General features: G+C 46.9%; 1 pseudogene; it reads left to right on the forward strand.

Annotated features, from left to right (window-relative positions):
• Positions 1–2,656: 2,656 nt before the first annotated feature.
• Positions 2,657–26,600, forward strand: part of LOC134353198 (zinc finger protein 208-like) — a 30,850-nt pseudogene continuing 6,906 nt past the window's right edge.

Consider the following 26,600-nt stretch of genomic DNA (forward strand, 5'->3'; position numbering starts at 1 on the left):
TAACATATTAAAAATAGTAAAAATTAGTACATATTAAAATTTAAAATTATAAATCATAAATAGAAAATAGAAAAATGGGAAGTAAGGTAGTGCAAAAAAACCGAGAGGCAGGTCCGGATATTTGGAGGGTACGGCCCAGATCCGGGTCAGGATCCATTCAGCAGTCTTATCACACTATTTACCCATAGCTGGGGATCTGGTTCACATGCACCAGGGTGTGTCCACACGCTACGTGTACAGGGGCCAGACCTCCTCCGCATCCTCTGTCGTTCAGCCCGAGTCCAGGAGGAATTCGGTTTCCGTGTGTCACCAGCGAGGAGGCACTACATGAGGCTTGTAGCTGGAGAGGCTACGCACACATTCAGCTCTCCTTTTCGCAAGACTGCTAGCCAGCGGTGGGAGCTGAAACTGAGAGTGACAACCACTACCCACTACACTAGAGCCACATCAATAGTTTTACATTAACACTGCACACAAATTAATCTGTTTCTCTTCTCTGACATTAACTGAAGAAGAGGTCAGTCAGGATGCTACGTATCCTTAAAGGAATGTCATCTTATTGGATTATTAGTGTATACAATCAATATTACATTAAAAATGGAACTCAAAGGTTATGTTTATATAGAACCATTCGACAATCCAGAGAGCAATAATTCAAACAAGCACTTTGTCCTTTCTCTTTCATGAGCGATAAGTCGGACTTGAGGTCATGACTTGGATTGAAATGACTTGATGACAGTTTCAAACTCATGGAGTGCACATATGGCACAGTCTGTCATAGTCCCAGAACACACCTTCTACAGTCAAGAAAGCTGACCAATGTTTCTACTTTCTGAGGAGGTTGAAGAAAGCTGGATTATGCACATCTTGACCTCATGACCTTTTACAGATGCACAGTGGAGAGCATCCTAACATGCTGCATCACTGTGTGTGACAGAAACCACCCTGCGGTGGACGGGATAGTTTTACAATGGGTCATTAATATACTTACTTCTGGCCCTTTGAGCCACGCCATCCAGCAAACCCGAGTTTGACCCTAGCCTATTCATGGGACAATTTACAGTGACTAATTAACCCACCAAACGGTGCGTCTTTGGACTGTGGGAGGAAACCAGAGCACCTGGAGGAAATCCACGCTGTCACTGGGAGAATGTACAAACTCCTTACAGGCAGCTGTACAATTGAATCTGGGTCCCTTGTACTGTAAAGCATTGTGCTAACCATTGCACTACCATGCCGCTCCCAGTTCACACTGGAGAGATGCCATTCAGCCCTTCCTGTGTTCCTGCAATCACATGAGGTACAGAAACACAAGTTCACACAGGGGAATATCATACAATGTTCTGACTGTTGGAAGGATTTCATTCAGTTACTCCACCTTGTGAGGCTACAGTGAGTTCATAATAAGTCCTGGGTGAGCAAAGGGATTTACTCTACCGTCACACCTGCTGAAACACCAGAAACCTCACAGCAGGGAGGAAGTTCAAATAAGCTGCATGTTCAAATCTTTAACCATCGCAGTGGCTAAATCCAGTTACGAGTCACTAGGGAAGTGTCAACTGTATTCCTCTCCATAGGTGCTGCAGGATCTGCTGAGTTCCTCCAGCATTTTGCAGAAATACAGCACTCTTCCCCAATTTCTAAAGCCCCAGCCAAGCTCCATTGTGTGTGTGTGTGTGTGTGTGTGTGTGTGTGTTGCTTTATATTTTCAGCATCTGCAGAAAGCCGTGTGTTTTTATTTTATATCTGCATTTGTATGCGGGTTCTTCTTCTGCTGAGGTTTTATGGTGGTTGGGAAACAGCCTTAAGGTACATTGCCACCACCTTCTGAACCGTAGTGTAGGTCAGGATATCTAAATCCTGTGTATTTATATGTGTATAAAATTCTGTAAGAAAAACCCCCGTGTGCTTAAGGAACGGCGCTACTGTATATAATTAAAGCAATGATCCTGTGATCCTTTCTGCAAAATATTGTTAATGTTCAATTGTATTTTATTCCGAGACAACTTTAAAATCAACCATTCCATCTCTTCATTATATTTTGGACACCTCACCAGTACATGCTCAACTGTTTCTTATTGATTATAATAGTCAACACTTCCCATTATTTCATTATTTAATTATTCTTCATTAAAAATAATGTGCTATTTAACCCTGTGTACCCAAACCACACTCTTTTTGATTTTTCTTGCGCATCGAGTATTGGTCTTTTTTTTGAGGGGGGGCGTTCTTTCGGGTTTCTTGCTTTGTGGCTACCTGTGAGCAAGCAAATCTCAAGGTTGTATAACTTATACATTTTTGATAATAAATGAATCTTGAATCGATATTATCTCTTACTCTATAGTTAGGTTGAACATTGGCTTATACTTTATACTTTTGACCTACGGAATGCCAGTTAATATTGAGTGTATCGTTTGCGGGCGCTTGCTGCGTTAAAGTAGCTGCTGGGATTTCTATATTAAAATAGTGAGTGGTTTTGAGGCATATGGCAGCGGAGGATGTGAACTGCCAAACAATCTGAATGGCGTCTTGCTTACCCAGAAATCTCCGGGCTCCAGAAATCTCCTGGCTTCAGGAATCGCTGGTGGTGAACCACCGATCAAATGCGCAGGCGTAAGGAGTGCTGGTTCCGAAAATCGCGCATGCGCTCAGTGGATAAAAAGGTTCCGGATAATCGGCAGCAGGTAGGGTCTGGGCTCCGGGTCCGGGCAGTGGGTTTGATCGGTACCGGTGTCCGAACCACTGAGGGGGACAACTGTTGCGAGCTCCGGGCACACGGTCTCCCTCTCTCAGGGACAAGCCCTGTCCTTTCCCTCTCTACCAGCCCCACCGAAGCTCCGGGGAGCTTTCTGCATATAAACAAAAAAGGCTGCGCCATTTCTGCGGCGCATGTGTTTCGCTGAGACCGTGACGGATAGACGGGTGTAGAAACAGCCACGGGTGACTTTGTCCGCCAGTCTGCAGAGGGTGTTTGGAAGCGCGGGAGGAGGGAATAGGGGCGGGTGGAGCTCCAGCCACTTAAATCCAAGGATTAGAAACTGGGAACAAAAATCCCAGTTCATCTCGGAATTAGAGTCCATTTCCGAAAAGCGAAAATGTCAATTCGTGCTGCCTAGGAGGTTGAAAAAAAAACAAAATCCTCGCAACACATAAAATTTGCTGGTGAACGCAGCAGGCCAGGCAGCATCTCTAGGAAGAGGTACAGTCGACGTTTCGGGCCGAGACCCTTCGTCAGGACTAACTGAAAGAAGAGCTAGTAAGAGATTTGAAAGTGGGAGGGGGAGGGGGAGGGGGAGATCCAAAATGATAGGAGAAGACAGGAGGGGGAGGGATGGAGCCAAGAGCTGGACAGTTCATTGGCAAAAGGGATATGAGAGGATCATGGGACAGGAGGCTTAGGGAGAAAGAAAAGGGGGGGGGTAAAAAAGCCCAGAGGATGGACAAGGGGTGTAGTGAGAGGAACAGAGGGAGAAAAAGGAGAGAGAAAAAGAATGTGTGTATATAAATAAATAACGGATGGGGTACGAGGGGGAGGTGGGGCATTAGCAGAAGTTTGAGAAGTTACTGTTCATGACATCAGGTTGGAGGCTACCCAGACAGAATATAAGGTGTTGTTCCTCCAAGCCAATTGAGTTCTTTAGAAAATCAACTTTGTTGTCAGTTCTGGACCTTTTTACCCATAAGACACAGGAGCAGAATTAGGCCATTCGGCCCATTGAGTCTGCTCCGCCATTCTATCATGGCTGATTTATTATCCCTCTTAACCCCATCCTCCTGCCTTCTCCCCCTAACCTTTGATGCCCGAACTAATGAAGAACCTAGCAACCTCTGCTCTAAGTATACCCAACCATTTGGCTCCTCAGCTGTCTGCAGCTTTGAATTCTTGAGATTCACCACGTCTGGCTAAATAAATTCTTCCTCATCTCTATTCTAAATGAACATCCCTCTGGTCCGAGGCTGTGTCCTCTGTGTCCTTGACTACCCCACTATAGGAAAGAGCCTTTCAATAGTCTAAAGGCTTCAATGAGATCCCTTTCATTCTTCTAACCTCCAGCAAGTACAGGCTCAGAGCCACCAAACACTTGTTAATCCTTTCATTCTCAGAATCATTCTTGTGAACCTCCTCTGGACCATCTCCAATGGCAGCACATCTTTTCTTGAATACGTAGCCCAAGTCTGCTCACAACCATCTGACCAATATCTTCTAAAACCTCAGCATTACATTCTTGCTTTCATACTCCTTTTAGTGTTGGGCACGTGGCCGAGTGGTTAAGGCGTTCGTCTGGTGATCTGAAGGTCGCTAGTTTGAGCCTCAGCTGTGGCAGCGTGTTTGTGTCCTTGAACAAGGCACTTAACCACACATTGCTCTAGTGTCTGTGTGAGGAGTGGCGCCCCACACAGACTTCCAATCTGTGCCTTGTAAGGCATGAAAATGCCCGACGCAGGCCTCTCATGGTCTGAGTCGACGTTCCTTCCCCTTTACACTCCAGTCATCTCAAAATGAATTCTAACATTCCATTTGCCTTCCCTGCCACCATCTCAACCTGCAAGTTTACCTTCAGGGAAATCCTGCATGAGGACTCCCATGTCCCTGCTCTCTGCTCCAGGTTGCTTCTGCTAGGAAATACCCTTCCATATCCATCTTATCTAGGCCCTTCAGTGTATGATAAGTTCCACTGAGAACCCTCCATTCATCGAACTTCAGCGAGTACAGTCCCAGAGCCATCAAACATCCTTGCTTTTATATTGTAGTTCTCTCAGAATGCTGACATTGCATTTGCCTTCCTCACCACTGACTCAACCTGCAAGTTAACCTTTAGGAAATCCTGCACAAGGACTCCCAAGTCCCTATGCACACCTGATCTTTAGAAAATAGTCTGTGCCTTTATTTCTTCTGCCAAAGTGCATGACCATACAGTTCCCTGCGCTATATTCCATCTGCTACCTCTTTGCCTGTTCTCGTAAAGCCTGTCCTACCACAGACTCTGCATCCTCTGGCCCTCCACCTCCCTCTGCATCCTCTGCAAACCTGGCCCCAAGGCCATCAATTCCTTCATTCAGAACATTGGCGTGTAACTTGAAAAGAAGTCCCAAAGCTAGCCCCCAGTGGAACACCACAAGTCACCAGCAGCCAACCAGAAAAGACCTCCTTATATCCCCACTCTTTGCCTTCTGCCAGTCAGACAATCTTCGATGCACAGCACCACACACACAAAATGCTGGAGGAACTCAGATGAGTAAACACTCACAACACACTGAAGGAACTCAAGCAGGTCGAAAGCATCCGTGGGAACGATCAGTCGACGTTTCAGGCCAGAACCCTTCGTCAGGTTCCGGCCCGAAACATTGACTGATCGTTTCCACAGATGCTGCCTGACTTGCTGAGTTCCTCCGGTGTGTTGTGAGTGTTGATTTGACCCCAGCAACTGCAGAGTATTTTACTTTATACTTTATTGTTGCCAAACAACTGATACTAGAACGTACAATCATCACAGCGATATTTGATTCTGCACTTTCCGCTCCCTGGATTACAAATATTAAATACTAAAAATAGTAAAAATTAGTAAATATAAAAATTTAAATTATAAATCATAAATAGAAAAATGGAAAGTAAGGTAGTGCAAAAAAACCGAGAGGCAGGTCCGGATATTTGGAGGTTGTGGCCCAGATCGGGGTTAGGATCCGTTCAGCAGTCTTATCACAGTTGGAAAGAAGCTGTTCCCAAATCTGGCCGTACGAGTCTTCAACCTCCTGAGCCTTCTCCCAGAGGGAAGAGGGACGAAAAGTGTGTTGGCTGGGTGGGTCGTGTCCTTGATTATCCTGGCAGCACTGCTCCGACAGCGTGCGGTGTAAAGTGAGTCCACGGATGGAAGATTGGTTTGTGTGATGTGCTGGGCTGTGTTCACGATCTTCTGCAGCTTCTTCCGGTCTTGGACAGGATAACTTCCATACCAGGTTGTGATGCACCCTAGAAGAATGCTTTCTACGGTGCATCTATAAAAATTAGTGAGGGTTTTAGGGGACAGGCCAAATTTGTTTAGTTTTCTCAGGAAGTAAAGGCGCTGGTGGGCCTTCTTGGCAGTGAACTCTGCTTGGTTGGACCAAGTCAGGTCACTCGTCATATTGACCCTGAGGAACTTAAAGCTTTATGTTCAGATGAATAAACAGTTGTTGTTTTGGGCCGAGACTTCTTCAGCACTAGAGAGGAAGGGGAGAACACGAGAATAAAAAGGTGCCGGGGAGGGGGAAAGAGGATTTGCTGGAAGGTGATAGGTGAAGCCAGGTGGGTAGGAATGGTAGAGGGCTGGACAGGAAGGAATCTGATAGAAGAGGAGAGGGGATCATGGGAGAAAGGGAAGGAGGAGGGCACCTGGGGTGGGGACAGTGGTGAAAGGCCAATGAGAAGAGGTAAGAGGCCCACGTAGAGAATAGAAGAGGGAAGAAAAGAAAAATTACCGAAAGGGGAAATCGATGTTCATGCCATCAGATTGGAGGCTACCTAGGCGGAATATGTGGAGTTGCTCCTCCACCCTGAGAGAGGCCTCATCGAGGCAAAAGGGGTTGGCCCTTGGCCGATAAGTCGAAACGGGAATAGGGTTTGGAGTTAAAATGGCTGGCCACCGGGAAGTTTCGCTTTTTGGCGGATGGAGTTGAGGCTCAACGAAGTGGTCGCCCAGTTTCCGTCGAGTCACACCAATACAGAGGAGGCTGCATCGGGAGTACCGGATATAATAGAGTCACAGGTGAAGTGTTGTATCATCTGTCGGGGTTTTAGGGGCCCTGAATGGAGGTGAATGGGCAGGTGTAGCATTTCTGTTGCTTGCATGGATGTGTGCCAGGAGGGAGATTAGTGGGGAGGGACAGATACACGAGGGAATCACCGAGGGAGCGATCCCTGTGGAAAGTGGAGAGTGGGATGGGTGAGAAACACACACACAAGAATATCTGCAGATGCTGGAAATCCAAGCAACACATTTTGTAGGGGGAAGTTGTGTTTGGTGGTAGGATCCCACTGAAGATGGCGGAATTTGCGGAGAATGATGTGTTGGATGCGGAGGGTCATGGGGTGGTTGGGGAGGACAAGAGGAACTCTAGCCCTGCTAAGGCTGTGGGAAGCTGGGGTGAAAGCAGATGTCCAGGAATTGGAGGAGTTGCAGATGCGGGTAGCAACTGTGGTGGAAGAAGAAAACGGCGTTCTTTGAAGAAGAACATAGATACTTTACTGATCCCAAAGGAAGTTACAGTGTCACAGTAGCATTGCAAGTGCACAGATATAAATATTAGAAGAGAAGTAGAAAGAATAAAAAATAAGTTACCACAAACATCTTTGATGCCTTGGAAGGGAAAGCCTCTTCTTGGGATCAGATGCAGCAGAGATGAAGGAGCTAAAAAAAGGGAATAGCATTTTTACAGGAGACAGGGTGGGGAGAGTTATGGTCAAGATAGCCATGTGAATTGTTAGGTTTATTGAAGATGTTGTTAGAGAGTTTGTCTGCAGAGGTGAAGACAGAGAGATTGAGGAAGGGGAAAGAAGTGTCAGAAATGGACCCAAGTGAATTCAAGGGCAGAATGGAAATTTGGGGGCAAAGTCGATGAAATTGATGAGCTTGGCATGGGTGCACAAAACTGAGGGGGGATATAATGGAGTTGAGATATGAGGACATGAGTGGAATTGGACAGTGACAGGCGCAGGTAGTGGACTTACCTGGCCGGTCAGGTTTGTGGACTTGGGTAGGAACGAGCACGGTGGGATAAGGGACGATGAGTTTGGTGGTAGTGGATGGGAGTTCTCCAGAGGTGATGAAGTTGGTGGTAGTGTCAGAGACAATTTTCAAATGGTCTAGAGAGGGGTCCTTTTCAAGGTGTAAGTAGGAGGAGGTGTCTGAGAGTTTCCGCCAACTCTCAACAAGGCAGCGATCAGAACTCCACACTACAGCAGCACACCCTTTGTCTTCAGGTTTGATGGCAAGATTGGGATTGGTGCAGAGAGAGTTCAGGGGTGGTAAGATTCGAAGAGGAGAGAGGAGCGCAGAGGTCAAATGTTGAAAAGCATGGACAGAGTGGATGTGGCAAAGTTGTTTCCCATGATGGGGGAGTCTAGTACGAGACGGCATGACTTAAGGATTGAAGGGCGCCCATTCAGAACAGAAATGCGAAGAAATTTTTTCAGCCAGAGGGTGGTGAATCTGTGGAATTTGTTGCCACGGGTGGCAGTGGAGGTCAAGTCACTGGGTGTATTTAAGGCAGAGATTGATAGGTATCTGAGTAGCCAGGGCATCTAAGGTGGGGAGTGGGACTAAATGGGATAATGGATCAACTCATGATAAAATGGCGGAGCAGACTCAATGGGCTGAATGGCCTACTTCTGCTCCTTTGTCTTATGGTCTTATGGTCAAGCTGGATGATGTCTCATCGGCAATTAGAAATGAAAAGATCCAGAGGGGGGTATCCAGGAAAAGGAGGAGGGTAGCAGATGGGAGAAGGGGTCATCGGTGCAATCTTCTATCGATGTTGGTACACGTGAGAACATTGTGCACCATTCTCTCCGGGCACATAGTGACATCAGACACCTTTCTCCTGAGTAACTTCTGATCTGTAGCTTGGGCGGAATGGCCCAATCTGATACAGACAGAAAAACACTCAGAAAATATGATGGTCAGTCCTGATGCCTGACCAGTGCCCAGTTAGAACATCGGGGGGGTGGGGGGGGGTCATTTTTCTAACTTGTGTAAAACTTCGCTGTAACAGTGTGATGTCGGAGTTAACCATTGAGACAAAAATGATCTCAACCGAACTGCTGTCCCTTTACCCGTGGATATCTTTTGTAAGTATTTTTACAGGTTAAAAACGGCAAAGAACTTGTGTATAGGAATCTCACACATACAGCAACATGTCAGTTATGTTATCTCTGTCCAGATATTTAAGGAGTGGCCAGGCATTCTCTTTGTAACGCCGATATTTCTCTTGTCGCTGCTCAGAGATGAAAATGTCTCTCAGCCCAGCTGGAACGGTGCTTTGTGTCTGAAATGATGTTTTCTTTTCTAACTCAGTGGAATCCGCTGGAGCCGGGGCGCTGAGGACACACCAGCGTCGGGTCATGAGAGATCAGTTCTCCAACTGCGCCGACTGTGTGAGGAACTCAGCACCTGACATCTGAGCTGCCGGGCTGCCGGGCGAGGATCATTCACCTGCTCTCAGTGTGGGAAAGGATTCCCTCGCCCGGCCCACCCGCAGACCCGTCGGTGAGGTCACGCTGGGTCGAGTCCGTCCCCCTGCTCTGAGTGTGGGAGGGGATATACTCAGTCGTCCAGCCTGGAGATACACCAGCAAGGGTGAAGCCATTCGCTAATTCATCCCCTGTGATGAGACACCAACGAAATGAATCCAAGGAGAGGCTGTTTGCCTGCTCAGATTGCGGGAAGGCATTCACTCACCCGTCTCAGTTGCAGACACACCGGCGGGTTCACACCGGGGAGACTCCGTTTGTCTGCTCCGTGTGCGGGAGGAGGTTCACCCGCTCGTCAGATCTGCTGACGCACGAGCGATTTCACACCGTTGAGAGGCCATACGTCTGCTCTGATTGCGGGAAGGGATTCACTCGGCCGTCCGAACTGCGGCGACATCAGCGGGTCCACACCGGGGAGAGGCCGTATGTCTGCTCCGAATGCGGGAAGGGGTTCACCCGGTCGTCCTACCTGCAGACGCACCAGCGGGTTCACACTGGGGAGAGGCCGTTCACCTGCTCGGACTGCGGGAAGGCATTCACTCACCCGTCTCACCTGCAGAGACACCAGCGCGTTCACACTGGGGAGAGACCGTTTATCTGCTCCACGTGTGGAAAGAGATTCACTTGGTCAACCGATCTGCTGACACACCAGCGGGTTCACACTGGGGAGAGGCCGTACATCTGCACAGTGTGTGGGAAGGGATTCACTCAGTCCTCCCACCTACAGATGCACCAGTCCGTTCACACCGGGGAGAGGCCATTCACCTGCTCAGACTGTGGGAAGGGATTCACTCGGTCGTCTGACCTTCTAGCGCACCAGTCAGTGCACACTGGGGAGATGCCGTTCGCCTGCTCGGACTGCGGGAGGGGATTTACTCAGTCATCTCAGCTGAAGGTCCATCAGCGAATTCACACTGGGGAGAGGCCGTACACTTGCTCTAAATGCGGGAAGTCATTCACTCGGTCATCCCACCTGCGGGCACATCAGACAGTTCACACTGGGGAGAGGCCGTTCACCTGCTCGGACTGTGGGAAGGGATTCACTCGGTCAGCTACACTGCTGGCACACAAGTCAGTTCACACTGGAGAAAACATTTAAATAAGCTGCCTGCTGGATATTTCACCGTCACAGCTGCCGAATCCAGAGGCAAGTTCAAAAGTGAGTGTTGGTATCGAACTTTGCTATTTGCTGTTGTTCACCTGTAATGTGGCCAAGTGGTTAAGGCATTGGACTAGCGACCTGAAGGTCGTGAGTTCGAGCCCCAGCCGAGGGAACGTGTCGTGTCCTTGAGCAAGGTACTTAACCACACATTGCTCTGCGATGACACTGGTGCCAAGCTGTATGGGTCCTAATGCCCTTCCCTTGGACAACATCGGTGTCGTGGAGAGGAGAGACTTGCAGCATGGGCAACTGCCGGTCTTCCATACAACCTTGCCCAGGCCTGCGCCCTGGAGAGTGAAGACTTTCCAGGCGCAGATCCATGGTCTCGCAAGACTACCGGATGCCCGCACTCACCTGTAATGGGACTGGCGTTTCACATTTTGCATCTGTGACAAATAATTAAATTCTGCTTTAAGCTCCGTCTCGGGTACTCAGTGAACTTACAACGCACCCAGTGTACAGCAGGGAGTCAACTCAACCCAGACAGTCCCTGTCCGTGTTTCTGTTCCACGACAGTCCTTTTAAATCCATCCCTGCTGTCCACCTTTCCCTCTCCCTGTGGCAATGGGTTCCAAATGGTCACCACTCTGTGGGTGGAGAGGTTTCCCTTGAATTTCCTGCATGACTTTCTGCAGCCTGAAGAGGAAGAGGAGCTCACTGCAGTTATGTCTGACATGTTCCTCAACCCTCAGACCTCTGGGCCAAGGTTGGATGACATTGGCTGTTAACCTCCTAATTCCCTGATCTTTACTAAGGTTTTGGGACTCGGACCACCGAATTTATCTCGTGTAAAGAACGTATAATGTATCTTTCAGGCAAGTAGATAAGGGATTTTCTGCCGATTGAAGCAGAACATTGAGATCAGTTCCAATGACCGGAAACAGGTGATGTCCATATCTCGGTAAATAATAGATAATCTTGAGACTGAGGCCTAGAAGAAAATACTGGGTCCAATTTCCAATGAATTAAAATGCCAATAGAGCAGCATGAGAAAAGCAAATTCCTTGCATCACTTTTGGTTCTTCAGGTGATTACCTTTGAATGTTATCTGGTTCTGGACATCTCTGCCAAGTGAGACAATTGTCTTCGTTTCTTTTTCTTTATTATGTGGGGCCGGGGGAAGTTGATGTCTTTTCTTCCAACAGCTGCCATGTTGTTTTCTGAATTTCATGGCTATCTGGAGAAGACGAATCTCAGAGTTGTATTCTACATACATAAGTTGATACACAAATAAGGCGCAAATGCCTCGGAGAGGTAGATTGTGAGATGAACACTTAGCATTTACTGTGTAAAAAACCCTTCAGGTTTTGATAACAGTGATTGTACGTGCTATCAAGGTTCTGGATTACATACACAACAGGCGGGGGGAGAATGGCGAGGGTGAGAGCAGAGCCTCTTGGTGGCTTCTCTCCTGAGCAGCAAGAAATGCAGACGGAATCGATGGAGGGGAGTGCAATTCCTGTAATGACTCGGTCTCTTGCAGAGCAGTTGCCGTACCAAGCTGGGAAACATCCAGATTGGAGGTTGTCAAAGGAAGCAAAGGCAGAAATTGTGGAGGTACTAACGATTTTTCGATCGCCTTGGGCCACAGGGTTTGCATGGGGGAATGGAGCATCGATTCCATGTTTAAGGAGGGAGGTTATGTTAAACCATGTAACTGCAAAGAAGTTAATCTCCATTCAATCTGTGATGATTGTACCTCAGCACCTTCCCTTGAAGTTCTGGAAAAGCTCAGCCATTTCAAACTTGTAACAAAAGTACTGTATTAATTGATTGATATAATGAACATCTCTGTCTTGGGTAATAAGTGACCTGTAGCACTCTCACCACAAAAGAGCCACACTTTAACAATCTCCAGTGAGAAAGCCCTTGACCTCGATTGACGTTGCCATTGCTGAGTTCACCGACGTGAATTACATCAATCCAATGGAAAGCGTGTGCTTCCCCCGCCTTCACTGGCATCTCTGTCTCGGTCTGCTCATGTCCTTGGTGTCCAGGGAGGAACTGTACTTCCAAGGGACTTGCTCTGTCCATCTGCTATCTTCAACCTTGGCGTACCACAGGAGCGTGCCTTGATATCCCCGCGTGAGCTCGGGTATTGCCCGTCTCTAAGTCAGCATGGCCGTGGAGGAACGCAAGTGGGGAAGTTGCTCTTTATTTCCAATTCTTTGCGAGGTGCGGACCGTTTTGTCTGCTTCCGGGTGCCACAGAGTCAGGTTTGTTATCGCTGACGTCTGCCCTGCACCTTGTTTTTTTCTGGCAGCAGTTCAGTGCACGACATGAAAATTACTCCCAAGCCACAAAAATAAATAACCAAAAATAATGAAAAAGGAGGAAATGCAAGATATGTTCATGGACTGTACATACCTGGAAACACCGAAAACCTACAGCACAATACAGGCCCTTCGGCCCACAAAGTTGTGCCGAATATCTGTTGGCGGAGAAGAAGGAGCAAGCCTATCCTGGATAGTGGGGGTCGTTAATGATGGATTCTGTCTACCCCGCGCCCACCATAGCTTGGTTGTCCCAATTACTCCTCCCCCACATCGCTGGGTCACGTATTTTCCCCACCCCCTTCACTGTGTCGCCCTCTGCCCTCACCCCACCCTGTCTCTCAGTCACTCCCTAACCACCCCACTCCCCGTCCCCGGGTTGCTCGTCCATTTTCTCCCACAACTGGGATGCCCTCGCTCCTCTCTCTGGGTTGCCTCCTCCTCCTCTATCCCATCTCCCTGTTCCCCACCCCCGCCCCTGCCCCATCCACTTTCTCCCTCACTGTGTCACCCCCTTCCACCCTATTTCCATCCCATCCCCTCCCCCCTCTCTAGTCCACCCCCTTACCTCCCCCCCCCACATCCCTACCTGCCTCTGGGTTGACACTGGCTCTTCTCCACCACCCTCCTCACCTCTCTGTTACCCTGACAGCTCACATCTCTTGGATGCCCCTTCCTCCACACATTCCCCGGTCTGCTTCAGTCCCTGATCCACACCGTCTCCTCTGCCCCCCACACCGTCTCGGTCTGTCCCCTTACCCCAAACCTCGCTTGTCCTACGTATCTCTCGGGTTCCCTCTACCCACCCCCATCTCGGAGTTGCCTCATTCCCCCTTCTCTGGGTTGCCCTCCCACCTCAGCCTGATTTCTGTGTCATCCCTTCCCCCCCCCATCTCCTGCATCATTCTCCGTCAGCTGGAATATAAGGTGTTGCTCCTCCACCCTGAGGGTGGCCTCTGACACATCGGAATGGGAATGGGAATTAAAATGTTTAGCCACCGGGAAGTCCTACCTTTGGTTTAGCTATCTGCGAAACCCACTTCCTCCTGACTCCCATCTCTGGACAAAACCCTTATCCCATCCTCAGCCGTCTCTCAATTGCCCCCCTTCCCTCCTCCCAGATGTGCTGGGCCGTCCGTACCACCCTCCGCAGTGCCCAGCGATCAAGGTTGGCACAGTACCAGATGGTGATACACAAGTCAGTGTGGTGCCCCCGTAGAGGGTCTTGAGTGTGCAGCCCATTCTGTGAGAGAGGCGTTCACCCTGAGCATCTGTACTGAACAGAGTGGTGTGCAAACTACACACACAACTCCGCTGTGGAGGTCAAGATCTGGGGTTACATAAACACAATAACGTCAGCGAGTGCTGGCAATCCAATGCCACACAAAAGGCTTTTGACAAGGTCCCACACAGGAGATTAGTGTGCAAACTTAAAGCACACGGTATTGGGGGTAAGGTATTGCGTGGGTGGAGAATTGGTTAGCAGACAGGAAGCAAAGAGTGGGAATAAACGGGACCTTTTCAGAATGGCAGGCGGTGACTAGTGGGGTACCGCAAGGCTCAGTGCTGGGACCCCAGTTGTTTACAATATATATTAATGACTTGGATGAGGGAATTAAATGCAGCATCTCCAAGTTTGCGGATGACACGAAGCTGGGTGGCAGTGTTAGCAGTGAGGAGGATGCTAAGAGGATGCAGGGTGACTTGGATAGGTTGGGTGAGTGGGCAAATTCATGGCAGATGCAATTTAATGTGGATAAATGTGAAGTTATCCACTTTGATGGCAAAAATAGGAAAACAGATTATCTGAATGGTGGCCGATTAGGAAAAGGGGAGGTGCAACGAGACCTGGGTGTCATTATACACCAGTCATTGAAAGTGGGCATGCAGGTACAGCAGGCGGTGAAAAAGGCAAATGGTATGCTGGCATTTATAGCGAGAGGATTCGAGTACAGGAGCAGGGAGGTACTACTGCAGTTGTACAAGGCCTTGGTGAGACCACACCTGGAGTATTGTGTGCAGTTTTGGTCCCCTAATCTGAGGAAAGACATCTTTGCCATAGAGGGAGTACAGAGAAGGTTCACCAGATTGATTCCTGGGATGGCAGGACTTTCATATGAAGAAAGACTGGATGAATTGGGCTTGTACTCGTTGGAATTTAGAAGATTGAGGGGGGATCTGATTGAAACGTATAAGATCCTAAAGGGATTGGACAGGCTAGATGCAGGAAGATTGTTCCCGATGTTGGGGAAGTCCAGAACGAGGGGTCACAGTTTGAGGATAGAGGGGAAGCCTTTTAGGACCAAGATTAGGGAAAACTTCTTCACACAGAGAGTGGTGAATCTGTGGAATGCTCTGCCACAGGAAACTGTTGAGGCCAGTTCATTGGCTATATTTAAGAGGGAGTTAGATATGGCCCTTGTTGCTACAGGGGTCAGGGGGTATGGAGGGAAGGCTGGGGCGGGGTTCTGAGTTGGATGATCAGCCATGATCATAATAAATGGCGGTGCAGGCTTGAAGGGCCGAATGGCCTACTCCTGCACCTATTTTCTATGTTTCTATAAAATACTGAGGAAGAACTCGGTAGGTCAGGCAGCATCAGTGGAAGAGGTGGGGGGAGGGGGTGGAGGATAGCTGGAAGGTGATTGGTTAAACCAGGTGGGTGGGAAAGGGCAAGGGCTGGAGAAAAGGGAATCTGATGGGAGAGTGGAGAGGACCTGAGGAGAAGGGGGATTTTGTTTCCCGGAGGGAGAAAATGATATTAATGCCACCAGGTTGGCGGCAACCCAGACGGAATATAAGGTGTTGCTCCTCCACCCTGAGGGCGGCCTCATCTTGGCAAGAGATGCCGTCGAATGACACGTCGGAACGGGAATGGGAATTCAAATGTTTGGCCACCGGGAAGTCCTGCTTTCGGCGGCTGGCGCGGGACTGCTCTACGAAGCGCCGCACCCCGCACCCATTTACGACAGGCCTCCTCAATGTACAGGAAAGCCGGATTGGGACTGGGAGCACCGGACACAACAGGCGATCCCAGCGAAATCGCGGGTGGAGTGTTGCCTTACCTGGAAGGACTGCACACATTTAACACGGGAAAACACGTGGCTGCAGCTCACGTTACCGGGTAGAATTGCAATTGGCCCAGAAGGGAGTGTTAACCATTTAAAACAGTTGGGGACTAAAAGGGAGTATTCATCCTCCGGAGCGAGGTAATCGACAGACTGAAAAGCGTACAGATGGACAGGGAGAAGCACAGAGAGGGACTGTTACGTACATGGTTTATAACCAAAGAGTAAAATAGCTGGAGTCGTTTAGAACTTTTGTACAACGGTGCATCAAAAAAAAACAAACTTACAAACATAAATAGCTAACAGAAAACTGCCAATTTTACAACATAACTACCAGAAAACACAATAAGTAGCTCCATATTATTTTCAGAGTGAATTCTTTGCAGCTCGATCTCTCTCTCTCTCTCCCGCTTTCAAGAAAGAGATGGATAGAGCTCCTAAAGATAGCGGAGTGAAGGGATATGGGGAGAAGGCAGGAACAGGATACTGATTGTGGATGATCAGCCACGATCACAGTGAATGGCGGTGCTGGCTCGAAGGGCCGAATGGCCTACTCCTGCACCTATTGTCTATTGAGAGCGACGAGCCCTGTTTATTAGGCATCGGGATATCCCATCTTTAATTACCCACAAGCTTAGCAAGGCTGCACATGAATAAGAATTTGATGTACTCCATAATGTTGTTGCAATCATATTACAAAATAAACTGAACTATCTAACTGAAATACAGTATACAAACTATATATATATTTTTTTACAGATTTACATATCACCATTACTAAAGAAATGGATATTCACACTTGCGTGGTGGGAAGGACACAACAAAGCCAAGGCCTTCAGGACTCATTGTTAGAATATACCGGGGGCGGGGGGAGGGGGGACATTAGAATGCGCGCACACAGCACAACGGCAATGTATTTTGCGTGTGTGTGAATGCGCGTGTGTATGGAGTGCGGTAACCGAGCGCTCTCCGTCACGGGGACGCGTGCGCACACGCATACACGCGCACGTACACACACTAAGGCACGAAAACAAATGGACATAAACGGGTAGAGCTGGGCACAGGGAGCGGGAGCTCAAAGTAAATTTATTGTCAAAGTAAATATATATATATATATATACACACATACAGACACAACCCTGAGATTCATTTTCTTGCGGGCATACTCAGCAAATCTATAGAATAGTAACTATAACAGGATCAATGAAAGATCAACCAGAGTGCAGAAGACAACAAAGTGTGCAAATGCAAATATAAATAAATAGCAATAAATAACAAGAACATGAGATAACGAGGGCTTAAAGTCTGGAGATGCTGGAAATCAAAGTAACACATAAAATGCTGGTGGAGACGCACATATACAGGGTGAGTAGAATTCCACTTAAAGTCACTCTGCAAAAGAGTTCTCATAACGTTATTAAATTCAAAACATTGAGATGTGTCTGTACATTAAATCCTGCTAATGACAACACTTGTGTCGCCTCTCTCTCATCACTTTTAGTAACTTTCCTTCCTTATCATTTTCCTGTGCTTTTGACATCATCCCTTGCAATACTGTGGAGGGCAAGTCATTGGTTGTATTTAAAACGGAGGTTGATAGGTCTTTGATGAATAAGGATGTCGAAGGCCACAGGAGAATAGGATTGAGAGGCGAAATGATTTTAATAAATTACTTGTTTTATATTATTTATATTTTTTTAAAATATGTACTATCGATTTGTACTCCAGGGAGCACAAAGCGCAGAATCAAATATCGCTGTGATGATTGTACGTTCTAGTATCAATTGTTTGGCGACAATAAAGTATAAAGTAAAGTAAAAAAATCAACCCTGATCGAATAGCAGAGCAGGCTCGATGTGCCAAATGGCCTAATTCTGCCCCTATGCCTTATGATCTTACTTATAGTGAAGGGGAACATAGTGTGGGTGCGGGAATGTGGTTTTAAGCAGAGAGGTGCTAGGTGGAAAAGGTAAAGGGCTGATGAAGAATGAAACTGATAAGAGAGGAGAGTTGTCGGTGGGAGAAAGAGAACCAGAAGGGCCACCGGAGGGACATTATGAACATTTTCACTGCTTCGAACCGGCTGAGCCCAAGCACCATTTCTGTAGCGCATGCGCATTTCTGGTTCTGTGACCTTTCTCCACCTGTGAGTATGTTGCATTTCTTTTGAAACACAGAGTAGCAGTTGATATTTAGTATAGTGTCTTTGGACCTTGCTGGGTTAAATTAAGCACCGAGGACTCCACATGCAACGGATATGAGATTCGGTCCATTTACTGATCACCTTTATTACCCAGAAATCTGCGCGCCTCGGAGACGGCTGATCAGGTGCGCATGCGCCGACAGTCGCGGCGAGAGGAGGTTGCACATGCGCTCACTAGACAACAGCCCAGCGGATCCGGAGCAGCAGGTAAGAGCGGAGCTCCGCGCTCCCGGGGGAGACAATTACCGCGCTTTCCGCTCACGCCACCATAGCCCTGAACTCTGGGGTGAAAAACGGCCCTTCCCCGGGGTTATCTCGGCGGATGAGCAGCGGACCTGGCGCTATTTCTGTGGCGCATGCGTATCGCTGGTTCCGCGGCTGATAGACGGGTATCTGGGTCGTGGGGTGAGCTGGTTTCTGGTTTGCGGGGGGTTCTGGGTACAGGGACGGCCATCGGGGGCTGCGGGGCGTGATTTAGACCGCTCTCGGATGGGATGGAAGCGGTTAGGTCTCCCACACCAGCTCCAGTAGGCCAATCAAACCACTTCCCTGTCATACTCATTAACATTGACTTTGGTGAGATTATCACTGTCAATGGACTCCATGGGTTGGAGTCACAGTAGTTAAAATGTCTCCAGGAGCGTCCGTGTAACTCTGTGGGGCTCAGAACCTAGAGCTGGACTGAGCCAGCTCAGAGATTGATGCAGCAATGGCCCATTCTGATACAGATAGGAAGACAGAGAATTTCATCGTCAGTTCAGATGCCTGAACCTGGTTAAAAATGGGGAGCATCCCTCCAATCTGAGTTGAGCCGTGCTTTAACGCTGTGATGTCAGACTCACCATAGGGGTGAAAGTTATCTCATCTGAGTTGTTATCCTTCACAAATTGATGTCGTCTCTAAACTTTCTTTACAGGGCACAAAAGGCAAAGGATTTGAATACGTGAATCTGAAACAGAACAACACACAAGTTCCACCGTATGTTGTCATCAATCTTTGAATGTGGAGGAGGAGATACTTGAGAAAACAACACACCATTTGTAGCAAAGAGAACCGGAACACATGCTCAGTGTAGGAGAGAGATTTGGATGAAGCAGCCTGGAGATAAACCTTGTAAATTCTCTTCAAGTTATTGAAGGAGTGAACAAGTATTTCCATTGTAACGCCAATATATCAGTGGTGGGACTTTGGAGCAGAAGGTGTATCTCAGCCCATCTAGAAATGTGCTTTGTGTGTGAAATAAAGTTTTCTGGTTATACTCTGTGAAATCCACTGCAACTCAGTGCCTGCCAACACACCAGCATCTGTTCAATGGAGATCAGATCTTCAACTGCATTGTCTGTGTGCAGGATTGACGTCTGACTTGATGAATTGACAGGGAATTGATAGGAAGATAATCGTTCGCCTGCTCTCGGTGTGGGAAGGGATTCACTCACTCAGCCGACCTGCGGACACACCGGTGATTTTGCACTGGGGAGAGCCCGTTCACCTGCTCCATGTGAGGGAGGGGTTGTACTCAGGAATCCAGCCTGAAGATACATCAGCAAGTTCACAGCATAGTGAGATTGTTCAGACGACGCTAAGCAATTCATTCTGTCATCCGAGCTGAAAATCCATGAGAAAATTGACAACGGTGACAGGCTGTTCACTTGCTCTGTGTGTGGGAAGACAGTCACTTGATCATTCATCTCTTCCGTGTGTGGGACGGGATTCACACGTTCATCCCATGTGATGAGTCACCCCCTAATGCACTGCAAGGAGAGGCCGTTCATCTGCTCAGACTGTGGGAAGGGATTCACTTGCTCATCCAACTTAACCAGGCACCAGCGAGTTCACTCTGGGGAGAAGCCGTTCACCTGCTCACTCTGTGGGAAGAGATTCACTCGGTCAGCTAATCTCCTGGCACACCAGAGGCTTCACACTGGGGAGAGGCCGTTCACCTGTTCAGACTGTGGGAAGGGATACATTGACTCATCTCACCTGAACGCGCACCAGCGGGTTCACACGGGAGAAAAACCATTCACCTGTTCCGTGTGTGGGAAGGCATTCACTTACTCATCTCTATTGAGAAGACACCAGCGAGTTCACTCTGGGGAGAGGCCGTTCACCTGCTCAGACTGTGGGAAGGCATTTACCCAGTCATCTGAGTTGAAAGTGCACCGGCGTGTTCACAGTGGAGAGAGACCATATATCTGCTCTGTTTGTGGGAAGCGATGTATTCGATCATCTGACCTGTTGAGGCACAAGCGAATTCACACGGTAGAGAGGCCATTCACCTGTTCTGAATGTGGGAAGGGATTCAGTCTGTCGTCTAACCTACTAGTACACCAGGCACTTCACACTGGGGAGAGGCCGTTCACCTGCTCAGTGTGTGGGAAGGGATTCGCTCACTCGTCCTATCTGATAAGTCACCAGCGGGTTCACACTGAAGAGAGGCCGTTCAGCTGCTTAGAATGTGGGAAGAAATTTATTCGGTCTTCTCATCTACTGGCACACCAGAGACTTCACACTGGGGAGAGGCCGTTCACCTGTTCGGACTGTGGGAAGGGATTCACTGAATCGTCTCACCTGCAGGTGCATCAGCGGGTCCACACAGGAGAAAAACCATTCACCTGCTCAGACTGTGGGAAGGCGTTTATCCAGTCATCTCACTTGCAAGTACACCAGGCGCTTCACACTGGGGAGAGGCCGTTCACCTGCTCAGTGTGTGGGAAGGGATTCACTCACTCGTACTATCTGATAAGTCACCAGCGGGTTCACACCAGAGAGAGGCAGTTCACCTGCTTAGAATGTGGGAAGGGATTCACTCGGTCGTCCAATCTACTGGCCCACCAGAGAGTTCACACTGGGGAGAGGCCATTCACATGCTCAGTGTGTGGGAAGGGATTCACTCACTCGTCCTATCTGATAAGTCATCAGCGGGTTCACACTGGAGAGAAGCCATTCACCTGCTTAGAATGCGGGAAGGGATTCACTCGGTCGTCTAATCTACTGGCACACCAGAGACTTCACACTGGGGAGAAGCCATTCACCTGATAAATTGTGGGAAGTGATTTACTGAACAGTCACATTTGAACACACACCAGTGAGGTCACACAGGAGAGAAACCATTCACCTGTTCTTTGTCTGGGGAGGGTTTCAGTCACTCCAAAGTGTTAAGACATGAACGACTTCACTTTGGGGAGAAGCCATTCACCTACCCCATCTGTGGGAAGGGATTCATCCAATCAGCTGAACTGCTGAAACACCAGCGGGTTCACAGTGGGGAAGCCCGTTCACCTGTTGTGAATGTGGGAAGGGATTCACTCAGTTACACCACATTGTGAAGTATTCGGAGGGTTTACACTGAGAGGCTGCATCCCTGGCCTGTGTGAGTAAAGAGATTTACTCGTTCATCCTACCTGCTGATTGTGGGGTGGCATGTACGACATCTTCTCACCTGTAGACACCATCATGCTCACAGTGGCCAGGGACCACTCGTCTGCTCTGTGTGGCCGGGGTTCACTCGCTCAGCCCACAGGCAGAAACACCAGTGGGTTCACAGTGGGAAGAGGGCATTCACCTGTTGTGTGTGTGGGAGGGATATACACTGTCATCCAGCCTGAAGATACGTCTGCGAGTTCCCATTGCAGAGTGACTGTACACCTGATCGGACTCTGGGTACCGATTCCTTGAGATCTCCAACCTCAGGACACAGAAGTGAGTTCACACTGGAAAGGTGTTATCCGTCTGGTCTCCGTGTGGGAAAGAATTCATTCAGTTGTTTCAGCCTCTAAGCACCAGCGAGTTGGCACAAGGGAGTAGCTGTTCACCTGTTCTGAGTGTGGGAAGGGTTTCATTCAGTTAACCCACCTTGTGAGGCTCTATTAAGTTTACAGTAAGGTGAGGCCGCACTTCTGTCCTGAATGAGCAAAGAGATTTACTCAATTGCCCCTCCTGATGAGACTCCAGCAACTTCACATCAAGGAGAAGGTTCACATAAGCTGTCTGTTATATTTTTAGGCATCACGGTGTGTGGATCCAGTTTCAAGCTCCTGAATGATTCTTCACGTCAGATTCTGTTGTTTTGGCAGCTGCTGATCACACCCAGGACTGAACTGAGCATTGGAGGGGTTTGTTCTGCTGCTGTCAGCAGTAAAAGAGACTGGTGTTTAACGTTGTAGATCTGTGACAAATAAATCAGTTGCATTTCAAATTGTCGTGGAAACACTAACTGAGAACACCCAGAGTGACTATGAGTTGTGTTTTAAGAGTTTATTAGCATGATATCATGGGGAGCCTGCAGCAGTCTCCACCACCACAAGAACTCTGAATTTTAGGTTATACAGAGCTCATATTATACAGCAACTTCACATATCTTTGGCATCCCACGGTCAGCACCTGATCAATCGCTTAAAAGACATGTCAACTGTCCCTCAGTGCGAGTCTAACAGTTCTTCCTGCTTCCTGTTATCAGTACTCATAATATACCCCCAGGGATGAACTACCTTATTAATTGGAGTTCCTGGTAGTGCGCTTATCGTCCAAGGTTATTCTTGACACACATAAGCGGTCTTAAGCCCAGCTGTTCCAGAATGGGCAAGTATCCCATCATACACCAGTTTTATCTATTTCTACCACAAATCCCTCCTTGTTGATCTTTCTGATCAACACTTAAAGATTCGTACTCCCTTCTTTCTGAAAAGGGGCTCATAACCCACTGGGTAAGGGCGCATCTTCAAACATTCCTCTTCATCATAACTCTCGTCTTCTTCCCCGTCTCCTGTGATGTGAAGTTGCACAGACCCAGCGAATGCATAGTTGTATGACAATGAACTACCATCGCTAAGCAGACCAGGGCAATGAGACCGTAAAAGGGGGGCTGTAACAAGGAAAATATTGCTTCTAACACTGATTTAAACCACCCAAGTAAATCCCGGCCTTCTGGAGGGGCTTGAGAGTTCAGTTTATGTATTTCATCTCACAGATGGGTCATATTTTCTGAAGCATCGCGTATAGGTGCAACATTCTTTCCCGACTAAAGCACAGACCCCTCATTCCCTGGCTAATACATAGTCTCGGGCCATCCTGTTCTGTAAGGACACCATTGGAAGATTTTGCATTTCCTGGTTCAGAATGGTGAATCCCTCTATAGTCTCACTGGCCAACTGTTCTAGTTCTAAACTTATTTTGTCTATTATATGGCATTATTTACGGTACCCCACCAAGGGAGTAATCCTGCCAAAATCTTACTCCCAGCAGAAATCCACAGACCACATCTAGTTTGCGAGTGTAGGTGGTCTGCATGAGAAACATTGAGTGGTGGGACTATAGTTGTAACAGACGTAGACAATTTCCCCAAATAGCAGCAGCCAGCCCATTACCTAGGGAGCCACGGATGTGCCCTAGACCCACAAATCCAGCTTACCCCGGGCACCCCATATATTTCCATTGCCGTCCATATACTATAGAGGCAGTGAACAGTAACATTGGTCTAATTTTTACTTGTCCAATACTCTCTGCTGGTCACATTGTCGGGTTGATCGGGTCACAGCATTAGGGGTGCGACGGACATATTACGCAAGGAAAACCCTAACCAGTTGTTCTTAGACTCTGGTCCAGAACACAAACAGATCAGAGCCAGGGCTACACGTGTTTTTACGTACACCTCTCTTGCCACAGTGGTGGTGTTGAAGCTATTATCTAAGGCCCAAGCTTGGAGACAACAGGGGAGCTCAGTGCTGTGAAGTTAGTGGTGGCACTGCCCCATAACTTAACACTACTCTTTATCAAGCAACAAACATCAAAGTTGCTGGTGAACGTAGCATGCCAGGCAGCATCTCTAGGAAGAGGTACAGTCGACGTTTCAGGCCGAGACCCTTCGTCAGGTCTCGGCCTGAAATGTCCACTGTACCTCTTCCTTGAGATGCTGCCTGGCCTGCTGCGTTCACCAGCAACTTTGATGTGTGTTGCTTGAATTTCCAGCATCTGCAGAATTCCTGTTGTTGTTTACTATTCTTTATTGCTGATTTGACGTATCAATTCTATTAAAATGAATATTTTGCCTAAATCTTTATATTTATTTCAAGCCCTACCTGTTTGTATTCCTAAATCCTTTTTTGATTCTTTAGACTCGATTATATCTTCTTACTTATGGAAGAATAAAAACCTCCAATTAAACAAAGTTCATCTTCAGAAAACAAAATAAAAGATGGGGGATTAGCCCTACCTAATTTTAGGTTTTACTACTGGGCAGTCAACATACGCTACCTTACATTTTGGTTATATTATATTAATCGTGAAGACCGTCCAGTTTGGGTTTATTCAGAAGTTAATTCTGTTAATAAATTTTCTATTATTTCTCTTCTTGGTTCTTCAATTCCTCTATCCTTAAGTAATTTAACTGATAATTATGCAGTTAAACATTCTTTGAGGATTTGGTTACAATTTAGAAAATCCTTTGAGTTATTTGGTTTTTCACTCTCTAGTCCCATTTTTTCTAATTATTTTTTTAAACCTTCTTTGACTGATGTAGTTTTTAAAGAGTGGAATAGACTAGGTGTTAAATGTTTTCAGGATCTGTGTGGAGGTAGTCTTTCCTCATATGATCAATTATAATCTTCATAAAACTCACTTTTTAAAATATTTACAAATTAGAGACTTCTTGCGTTCTCAACTTCATACATTTCCTAAATGTCCAGATAAGAACTTAATTGATACAATTTTTACTCTGAAACCTTTTCATAATGGATCTATTTCTAATATTTATAGTATGTTGTTGGCAATGAGAAACATTCCGTTAGACAAATTTAAAAACCTCTGGGAACAAGATCTACAGATTTCAATTGATGAGGATACTTGGAATGAAATTTTTAAACTTGTTCACACCTCTTCGTTATGTGCCCGTCACTCTCTTTTACAATTTAAAGTGGTCACGGAGCCTATATGACTAAAGATAAGCTCTCTCGCTTCTACTCAGATGTTTCTCCATACTGTAATAGGTGTAATGTCGAAGAGGCCCCTCTAATTCATGTGTTTTGGTCCTGCCTGAGGCTTGATAAATTTTGGAAAGAAGTATTTCAAACTTTCTCGGAGCTTTTTAAAGTAAATTTTAAACCCAACCCTTTGACTGCCTTGTTTGGTATTGTTGGAGGAAATGATTTTATTCTTAAGCTGAATGATATGCCATATTTTTTAATATCTCTTTTAGCCAGAAGAGTTTTGTTGCTTAAATGGAAAGATGCCGCTCCGCCCTCTCATGCCCATTGGTTGATTGATGTTATGTCATGTTTAAATCTAGAGAAGATTAGGTGTTCTATTTCTATACCTAGACAAGATTTTTTCACATTATGGGGACCCTTCTGGAACTACTTTCACAATCTTCGACTTGATCGGCAATGATGATGGCTATTATATGTTTGAATTTATGACTTTATGTCAGAGATTTTTTTTATTTTCTTTTAACCAAACAGCTGTTTTTTTTTGTTATGGGGTTATGATTTTGCTTTAGATTAGAATAAAATTTACCTTTTCAATATTATGGTTAATTTACTATACATAGATGTGGGGCATTTCAACCTTGTTTTTGTTTCCATAATATCATAATGTATTTTGTGTTCATTTACGCAAGTAATTAATAAAAAGTAATTGAAAAAGAACACTGTTCAAAACCAGATACTTTTACGGAGTCGAGACAATTTCGAGAAAATACACTGCCTGAAATAGTTTAGGCCCGTAATCCTACCAATATACATAGCAAGGATTCTCTTCTAACTGGCAGGGGTTTAATATATGCAGGACTCTGCGCGGAGTGGGGAACTGCCATGCAAACCTAGTTTGTTAAATTAAATTTGCACGGTAGGCCATATAATCAGCAAACTGCCATAATGTATTGTATAAGTGTGAGTGACCCTGTCCTTCCTTCATATTCTCCAAAATTCTTCTCCACTTCCCTATTTCTTTGTAATTACCCTCTGGCGCTTAATACAATTTCTTTGTATTTACCCTCTGGCACTTAATCAATTCTACCCCCAATATGATTATTATCACTACTACCTTCATGTTATTCCTCTATTGAGTATATATTTTGTTAATAATCACAGTCTCTGTATGTAACATGAGCTACAAGTTAGAATACATTTTCTTTTCCAGTCTCTTAATACGCTCGGTTCTTAGTTCTCAGCGCTGTTCCTCCCTTTCCGGGAAGACGTCACTTGTTAAGCATTTATTTCATCCTAATCGTGGTGCAACTTGCACCTGATGGCATGTATCCGATCAGGTTTCCCCCTCACCTTAACGGCTGTACGGGTCATCAGCAGCACTGGGTAGGGGCCTTTCCACCTGGGAGAGAAAGAATCTTTATTCATTGGTCTCACATATATTGTATCTCCCAGCTTAACAGATGCATGTTACCTGCAGTTAAAGGTGCCTGGGCCTGCCGGACCCTTTCATACAATTTCCCTGGCTCCTGACTTGTGCATATTTCGGTGTCTTCTCATAATTCCATATTGGCGCTACCTTTTCTGGGGTCATGGGAGGCTTAGTTCCTGTTGTCATAGGCCGCCCCATCAAAATTTCATGAGGGGTAAGTCCGGTATTTCTATTCTGATTTCGCAGAGTGTACAACACTAAGGGTAATGCCTCTGGCCATCTGAGGTCGTTTTGCTGATAAACTTTAGTTAAAGCTGCT

This window comes from Mobula hypostoma, chromosome 10, assembly GCF_963921235.1.
Source record: "Mobula hypostoma chromosome 10, sMobHyp1.1, whole genome shotgun sequence".
Classification (NCBI taxonomy): Eukaryota; Metazoa; Chordata; class Chondrichthyes; order Myliobatiformes; family Myliobatidae; genus Mobula; species Mobula hypostoma.